Source organism: Gossypium raimondii, chromosome 5 (genome assembly GCF_025698545.1).
Source record: "Gossypium raimondii isolate GPD5lz chromosome 5, ASM2569854v1, whole genome shotgun sequence".
NCBI lineage: Eukaryota > Viridiplantae > Streptophyta > Magnoliopsida > Malvales > Malvaceae > Gossypium > Gossypium raimondii.
In genome coordinates, this window is record NC_068569.1 from 46,119,641 (window position 1) to 46,129,408 (window position 9,768).

General features: G+C 31.7%; 1 long non-coding RNA gene across 1 annotated transcript; it reads right to left on the reverse strand.

Moving 5' to 3' along the window:
- Positions 1-343: 343 nt before the first annotated feature.
- Positions 344-9,100, reverse strand: LOC128041228 (uncharacterized). The gene is made up of 3 exons (XR_008195939.1): positions 9,032-9,100; positions 1,278-1,358; positions 344-507 (listed from the first exon to the last, which is right to left on the reverse strand). It is a non-coding gene; the product is annotated as an uncharacterized LOC128041228 (long non-coding RNA).
- Positions 9,101-9,768: the final 668 nt, after the last annotated feature.

The window sequence follows — 9,768 nt, forward strand, 5'->3', positions numbered from 1 at the left end:
TCCAAAGGTCTATATTTCATTACCATATAGACTAAGCATTTGGTTTCGATTTTATACATATATACTATCATTTAAAATCAAACCCCACTAATTAAACATACAATTTGCATATTCATGTCCAAACACAAATCCAAAACAATACACACTTGAACATTTGAACATTCATTTATTTTATCTATAATACTAAAGTAAATCATCTCCAACATCCACAAGTACACTTCCACTTATAAAGCATGGTATATATTCATCTTATAACTAATTCAAACAAGCCACACATAACATTCATTTATATAATATCATTCATAAAATGCTAAACCATAATCAAAATATGCATAACCTATGATTCAACCAAAACCGAACAAAACAAGATAATTAAGTAAACTTCAAAGCTAGCCTATACATGCCATAGTCCCAAAATAAATTTCAGCTTATAAGATAACGTAGTTCTTTGATAGTGTGATGAGCTTTACTGACGAATCCCCGAGCTCGTAACAACTTCAAAAAAATCTATAAAACAGAAGTGAACAAATAATAAAACATGGTAAGCTATTCGAAGCTTAGTAAGTCAACAGCATAGAAATAATTTAACTAGTAAAATAAAAAGGCAATTAACTTATTTTATAAATGTAATAGACATTACATGATTACACTTTGATCACATATATCTTTTATTAACCCGAACATACCTTAATACATATACATATAAAACCTTCACCTTGGCAACTTAGTTATCAACTAAAGTTTGAATTACATCTATAAATAAACATGATAATTTTCAAACTTATAATCACTTATAATATATAATCTTAAATAACCAACTTACCTTATTTCCATAGATTCATTTAACAATTACGTACCTGCAGATAAAACTCATTTCCATATTCGTCTGCGTTTAACATTGCTCGTTGAACCGTTCGAAATTAAATAGTATACGCGAATAATTGGAAAGCTCGTACAACGCCAACGTCCCAAACGTGGTCTTACATGTAATCACAAATCGATGCCACCGTCCTAGATAGGGTCTTACACGAAAATACAAGTCGATGCCAACGTCCCAGGCATGGTCTTACACGAAAACACTTATCAGAAAATCCTATGAAATTCCTAGGGTTCGTACGGGCTTATAAACATTATTTATAAATTGAATCGAACTCAAATACCTCCCTATTTCAATATTCAAATTCAACTAAGGACACTAATAATTTCAATAACACAATTTATCATCTATCTATTATATATTCATGAATTAAACAAAATTCAAATGTTTATTGACTTACCTCGAATTTCGACGGACACAATCAACTACTCAACTTCTTTCGACTTCCCCCGATCTAGTTCTGTTTTCTTCAATTCTTGATCTAAACATATTCAAATTAACCCTTTCATTCATCAAATCATTCAATTTAATCCGAAAACACATAAATGGGCAAATTACCAATTTGCATCTAATATTTTACACTTTTTGCAATTTAGTCCTTATTGTATAAAACACAAAATACACCAAATTTACCCATACTATGCTTACGACAAATATCACCCTAGTCCATACAAATCCATACACTTCATTTATTTCGCATTTTAGTACCTCAAAAATTTATTTTCACAATTTAGCCCTAATTACTCAAATTCACCAAAAATTCAAAGACAAAACATGTTAATCTTTCACATATCTTTAATATTTCATCATCAAACAACAAAAGTCACAAGTTATCATCAATGGGAAAACATAAAATCATCATCAAATTCAAAAATTAAGACATGGGCTTTGAAGATAACTTAGCAACGATCTCAAAAACGTAAAAATTATCAAAAACTGAACAAAGAACTAACCTTAAATTGAGATCATCAATGGCCGAACCTAGCTAGGTTTTATCCTTTTTCTCTTGTTTCAAATTCGGCAATAGGAAGACGATGATGAATTTATTTTCTTTTTGTGTTATTTAACATACATTAACATGTATTTTTAGTTTACTATTTTAACCTTATTTAAATAAATTATAAAACATATAATATAAGGTTAATGTTGACCATTGCCACCCACTATCATCTAAATGGCCTAATTGCCATTTAAAACCTCCATTTTTAAAAGACAACAACAATTAGGTGCTTTTATATTGGACCCCTAAATTTTCATTTTACGCAATTAAGTCATTTTCTTTAATCGGTCATTCAGACGATAAAATTTAAACACGAAAATTTCACACAATCAAATTCACACATAATAAACACACAATATAATATTAAAATATTTTTTTGACTCGAATTTGTGGTCTCGAAACCACTATTTCTGATTAGAGTCGAAATCAGGCTGTTACAGACCATGTGTCCCACTGCTCGAGCACTACAGTGTCTGGGCTATGTCACACAGCCTATTACCCCTATTTCAAAATTTCTAAATTTTTCTCAAATTTTCTTATTTGTTTCAAATTAGTCCTGAATTGCTTTTAAGCTGTTTTAAGGGCCTTGAAGGCTCGATTTAAGACCCAAATGCACATGTATGCTAGGGTTATAATGAGTTTTAGGTAATTGTTGTTAAATGATATGATTGATATTAATTGTTCTAATTTGCTTAGTAATGCTTTATAACCCTAATCCGACGACGGAGACGGATTAGGGGTGTTACAGGTTTGGCTGTCGTAGTTGCTAAACTTTTACATTCAGAAGCTTCTACCAAAGCACGAATTTCATCTTTTAATCTCCACTCAAACTTATCACACATTTCTTTCTCGGACTAGAAAATGTTTTTAGTATATCTACTGAGTCTAACAAATTATAATTCATATTCTATCACATACATCATTCATTGTCTAAGATACATAAATTATTTCTTCATTTGTTCTACATACATCTGATTCACATACCTTTTTTTTAACTTATCTAGGAAGAGCACCCAATCGATAATCTCTTTAGGAGTCACACTAATCAATGTTTCCCACATTTGATTGGTTTCTCCTTTCAATAATGATATAGCACACAAGTCTATATCCTGGTGTACATTTAAGTTCTTTTATCACTTTGCAAAATCGAGACAACCACTGCTCAGCCACAGTGGGATCATCACTTTTATTGCCAATAAAAACTTCAATTTTTAAAATTTTTTCAAAGGAAATCAATGAAGAAGAAGAAAACATAAAGGTGTTCAGAAAGACCACCGCTATCCTTATATACACCACTATCCTTATATACTTAAGTACGGAGACAAAGATTAGTGGAAAAATTAGATAATTCCACTAACACTCTTGATTCTCTTGATTAAGTGCACTTAACATAATTTAAGTTTTATCACCTACAATAGTCTAGTTTCGTTGTAACTAAATCTCAACTTAACTAACCAAATTCTCATAATTAAATAATAAACAAATCTAAACAGCTGCAAACTTAACGATTTCGCCCAAAGCATTTGTATTGGGCAAATTCTTAATAGAAGAATCTGCCAAACCACAAAACTGCCAAAACTAAGAGTTCACCAAATGGCGTAATACACATAATTCTATACTTAGCCAAAGAAAACATTTTTCTTACTCATATATATCCTTATTTTACCAAATATACGCCAAATAGTAACTAGGTACAGAGGCTTCATTGGGTGGGCTATTACTTAAGAATAGAACTAATTTTAGAGGGTTGTGGACTTACTTGATGTATATATTTGAGTATCTATCCTAATGTCTATTATCGATAATAGGGGCCAAAATTAATAAGTATTGAAAGTGATATTGAAATGTTAAATGATTAAGAATGTTGGAAAAATGATGTGATGAGTTTAATAGGTAAACATTAATGTATTTGATATTTGTTATAAATTCTTACTTTAATTTCTTTTTAATGCATTTTATTTTAATTATATTAGAATCACTGAGAAATCAATACTCAACATACAATTTTGTTTATTTTCGTTCGCAAGTCTCATACTTGGATTTCCATAGGTTGAAAATGTCAAGGTATCCATTCTCAACAACTCAGCTCGGGAATCATTTTGCTACTTCTATTGTATGTATATGTATATACATATATGTTTGTGTTGGAATGACATGTACCTAGGTTATTTTGGGTTTGTTTACCAAATGGTCACTTTTATTTACTTGGTGCTTGACCTATATGGTTTTATAAGATGAATTTTAATCTTTACTTAGTATATAACTATGTTAGTTCACATGAGTTTGATTATGAGAAATAGTTGGTTAGATGATGATAAATTGAAGGTTATGATTTGATGATGTTTGATGGTGTTTATGTGTTAGATTGATGGTATTAATATAATGTATAGTGTAGGTGTACTTAAGGTTCCACTTGGTATAGTTTGGATACTTGAAAATATGAAAATAGGGTCAATTTACCATTGAGGCTCAAGACAACTTGAACATGTCTTGAGACCATAAGAACCAAATTTACTTTATTTTTTAACTTGCATGCTTAGTGTCTCGAGACTTGGAAATTTAGACTCGAGACTTCTTATTTAAGTTTTAATACAAATTGGCCTTTGTCTCGAGACAAGTGAACTTTGAAGATAAATTAGTTTTTCCCTACTCCAAGTCTCGAGACAAGAACTCTTTGTCCCAAGGCATCTAAATATATGAGGCCATGCCTTAAGACACAATTCTTAATGTCTCGAGACATTCTAACTTTGAAGCAAAAATACTTAAAATAAATTGACAGCCATCTCGAGGGAAGAAGCCCTCTATCTCAAGACACATCATTGAAATTTGATAGTTGAGTTTAGGTTTGAGTTCCAACTCTTAATTTGACTTTTTATCATCTCATAATTTGATGAGTTAGATTAGTTCACTTAAGAATGTAAGATTATGTTTGAAATAGATGTTTGTTTTGATATAAATGATAACCATGTTCTAAATGATATGATAATTGTTGTAAGTTATCCTAAGTTGCTTCTGCAACGTAATATGATATCACATATTCGGATTTAGCGACCGGGCCAAGTGTGGGGTGTTACAACAAAAACAATATAAAAATAAAAAAAATTAGTAATTTTTTAGAAATATTAGAAATTTTAATATTTCTAAAATTTTATAAATCACATTTATTAGAGCTTGAATATGATATCATTGTCTCTTGGAAGGATATCACCGACAATAATTATTTTATAATTCAATCAATTGGAATTTATAATTGGTAGGTATTTTAAGTGATATAATTGGAAAAAAACTTATCCAATTTTATCACCTAAAAGAACTACCAATTATAAATTCAATTGATTGAATTATAAAATAATTATCGAGGTGATATCCTTCCAAGAGACAACAATCTCATTTTCAAGATCTAGTAAATTTGATTTATAAAATTTTAAAAAATTTTAAAATTCCTAATTGTAGCGACCTGAAAGTCAGGGGTGTTGGGAAACATACTTTCAGGACCTCGTTTATGTGAATCGGGTTTGTAAATAATTTCATTAAATATTTTTAGAAGTGCCTTAGAAGGGAATTGAATGATAGTTAGATAATTTTAAGTATTAAGTGTTTAATTAAAGTAAGGAGACTAAATCAAATAAGTGATAAAGGTAGGAATTTATATTAAATTATAAGGTGGATCAATATCAAGGGACTTATTAAATAAATAAGCCATTGTTTATATAAGCATGTGATGGTGGACGGTTTTAATCAATATTATTAGTATTATATATGTGTTATGTTAGTATAATAATTAAGTTAAAATTTAATATAAAAGAATATATATTATTAATAATAATAGATGAGAAATATAGTTAGTGGGGAGAAGAAAGCCAAGCAGAATATCTTTTTTTTTCTTCTTTTCGAAACAAAAAGGAAAGGGGGAAGAAGTTGCACGGCCAAAAGCTTTGTTGCATGTTTAATTTGGTTAGTGAAATTTGGTTATTTTTGCATGGAATTTATGTTTTTGAAGTCTTAATGTTATGAGTTAAATTGTTGATGTTGAAATTTTGAGAATTAATGATAATCGTGGAAGTTACTGTGGATGAGAAATTCAAAGGTTTGGTGCTATTTTGTAGAATGTTGAATATTCTTGAGGTGATGATTAAAGTATAAATCTTGTAGGCTAACTTGGTCAAATTGGGTAGTGATTTTTGTTGATATTAATTTCTAGGGACTTAAATGTTGTAAATTCAAAGTAACATATTTTAAATTGTGATTTATAGTGGTTAAGGGAATGCTGGAAAATAATATAAATTGGTTTGATGGGAATTGATTCGGGAAAATTAAAATTTGGGGGGGAGGGGGTTTGGATTAAGGATTAATAGTATATATATTGAATGCAAAGAAGTGAAATTTGTTTAAAGGGTTAAATGTTTGAGTATAAATATTCTTAGTGGTTGGATTATTAAATTAAATTATTGTTTTTAGATCAAAAATCGAGTGGATCAATTACTAATCGTGGAAAGGAGAAGGTTATAGAGTGATTCTCTTCGATTTTAGTAGCTTCCGTAATCTGGTAAGTTCGTAAACTCGAATTTAATCTTTTTAATTATTTATTTATTTATTTAATGTTATTTAAATACTTGATATACAATCTTCTATTTATATTTGAATGATGATGTTATTTAATGAATGAGGAAATTGTGGAATTAAATAATGATAATTCGTTGGTTAATCCAACTAGAGCTAGGCTCACTATTAATTCGTCATTTTATCCAACTAGCGCTGGGCGCAAATATCGTTGGTATATCCAACTAGAGTTGGGCTCGCTATTTATTTGTTGGGTTATCCGACTAGTGTTGGGCTCAACTTCTGTCAGTTTATCTAACTAGTGTTGGGCACACAATTGTCGGTTCATCCAATTAGCGCTAGGCGCAAACTCTTTCACGGTTTATCCGCTAGGCATCGGGTGTCGTGTATCAACTGGACTTTACCACAAGGTTATATGAATCATCGAATAAGGATGGTTATAGGTATTACTAAAGAAGATTATATTACTTATGTATATATATTTATTCATTGGAAGATATGATATATTATTGAGGTAGATTATTAAAGTTGTGAAATAAATTCAAATGCTTTAGATATACTTGTGGTTATTCAAATAAGTGAAGTTTACTTAATGTGGATTGGTTTCCATGTTTATAGGTTAGGTAAATTGTGGACTCGGACTCAGCATCCTACAAGAATCCAGTACTCAACGTCAGTGATGTCCTCTTTTGTGTTTTTGGCATGTACCTATGAGGTATTAGTTGATTTAAAATCTTTTGAATATAGATAGTTTGTATAGGATGTTTTGTAGTGGTATCTTGTGAATATGTTAATGGTGTTTTGGTATATATATATGTTTTGAAGTTTGTATTTGGTTTGGTGAACCTTAACACCTCACTAAGTTATGTCATTTTGGTACTTTAAAATGCTAGTAAATAAGATACTCTTGGTATGTTGATGATAGTTTTGAAATGGTCATTTTTTGCATATTTGGCACATAATTGAACTAGGTTATCATCCATGAAATGAGGCAATATTGGCATGTTTTGTTAGTTAAAGATTTGATACAATTGTGGTGCCTTTGAATCGCATATTGGTTAGGTAAAGTAGGTTGTTTGAAATAGAATGTTTATATATTTTTGGTTGATATTTGAATGCCTTGAAAGTGTGCCCAAATGGTATGAATGGTTAGGTAGGAATTGGTTTTGAAATGACTTGAGTTTAGGTAAATTTTTGGTTTACACGGGCTGTCACACGGCTGTATGTCATCTGGGAGTTTCTTGGTGTTTCAAGTCAGTGAGTTACACGGCCTAGCACACAGCCTGGCACACGGGCGTGTGTGGCAACGCAAAGAGTTACACGGCCTGACACATGGACGTGTGGGGCATCCCAGTGAGTTACACGGGTGAGGACACGGACTAGGACATGGCCATGTGTCCCTTGTTCAAAAGTTACACAACCTGGGGTGACGTCACACGGGCTGGACACACGGCTGTGTGACCCCTATTTTTCTATTTTTGCATCTTTTTCTTAAAACTTCTGATTTGTTTCAAATTAGTCCCGAATTGCCTCAAAGCTATTTTAGGGTCGTGAAGACTTGATTTCTGGACAAAATGCTTTGGTTGTTCACTAATAGATGCCCTTCATCGAATGATCAGACATAGCCTTTACTCAGGTTTGTTCTTTAAATTTATTTAGTTCTTTCTTCATATTCATCATATACTCTAGCCCATTTTAATCTTTCTGATCTTGACTTAAAGCCACGCAGATATTGACCCATTACAGAAAGATTCATCAGTTTATTAACTTTAATCATATTTTAACCTTGTATAATGCTTTCCATACACTTGATAGATACCTGATACCATATTGATCTTACAAAAACCTTTACAGAATTATACTAAGCACTCTATATAGCTTTGTACAGGACACGCCACAATGGAATCTATTAGAATACTCCACAAAGGCTTTCTATTCAGAATAAGCCATAGGCTTTCCACTCAGAACATGCCACAAAGGCGTTCCTTAAGAGTATGCCACGAAGGCGTTACTTATGGAGTTTTTCAAAAATGCTTCCTTTTTCATAGATTGCCACAAAGGCTTCCCATTTTTTCTAGCGTGTTCACGATAGGGATTCACCTAGACTCACATCTCGTGATGTTCCCCCCTCATCGTCTTGGGTCACGTAGAGAACCCCCTTTAGGTAATCACCTTCTTTTAGTTCTTTTCCATATGATGCCATGGCCCAATCATGGTCTTACACAATATGGTGTCATAGCCATGGACTTTTCCTTTAAGCAACTGTGTTTAAAGTCCTAACGGACCCCCTTTTAGACTCCACCGCGGTGAACAGACACAAACTCACGTAACAAATCATTCATGCATTATCACCAAACTTAACATACAACTCAGACATGTTCTTACAATCATATTTTTAACTCTAGATTTCTTATCACATACTATATACTTGACAGATTCATACAAACTATACATGTAAATCCTATCCACATTCATATATTAGCATACTCATCGTACCATCCTTTTCTAATCTCTGTTCATAGTTCATACGATTGTTCACAGAGATATTTTGAATAAACAAGTATACATACACAGGAGTTAGCTTAGGGACTCACCTGACAATCACGAGTAGCAGCTTGAACCTTAAATCCAGCATCCAATCAGGGATTGCAGTAACCACTTCCTTATAAAATAGAAAATCACCATTAAAACTCATTTCAAATAACCTTGTCGTCATCTCTGACCCAAATAACCCACATAAAAAGCCTTACTTCTTCAACTTACGATTCATATATTCTTAAAAGCCTAATCTTACATAACACACATGAAGCCATAAAACTTACCTTGATATGGAGAATCATCCATATAATCCACGATTTTCATCTTCAACTCAAAAAAAATACATTTTTGCTTCTTAAGCCTTATATAACAATATTCTATAAAAAGGAAGAAGATAACTCCCTTATCCAAATCTTGAATATCCATTAATATAATATAAGTCCCTACTGGAACTTGACAAGTGTCACATTTTACTGTATTGCCTTATCTAAAAGTCCACAACTTTTGAGAAACCTACTTGAGTGCCCTTTTATCTTTTCTGTATTCCAGTTCACATTTAGTTGGTTCTTAACCAACTTACCTTGTAACATAACTTGCATAGTACCACGATTAAAGGCGCACTATTCTTCTAGCGTGAACTCACACTTTCAATACCCTTCCACTTGGTCACTACCTTATTCAAATTGACATAGTCATTTGACATAGCATTTTCATTAACTGAAATGCATAATTGTATCCGCCACCAAAATGTACCTGGGTGAATACCACTCCACCAAACATAATACCTTAGGAC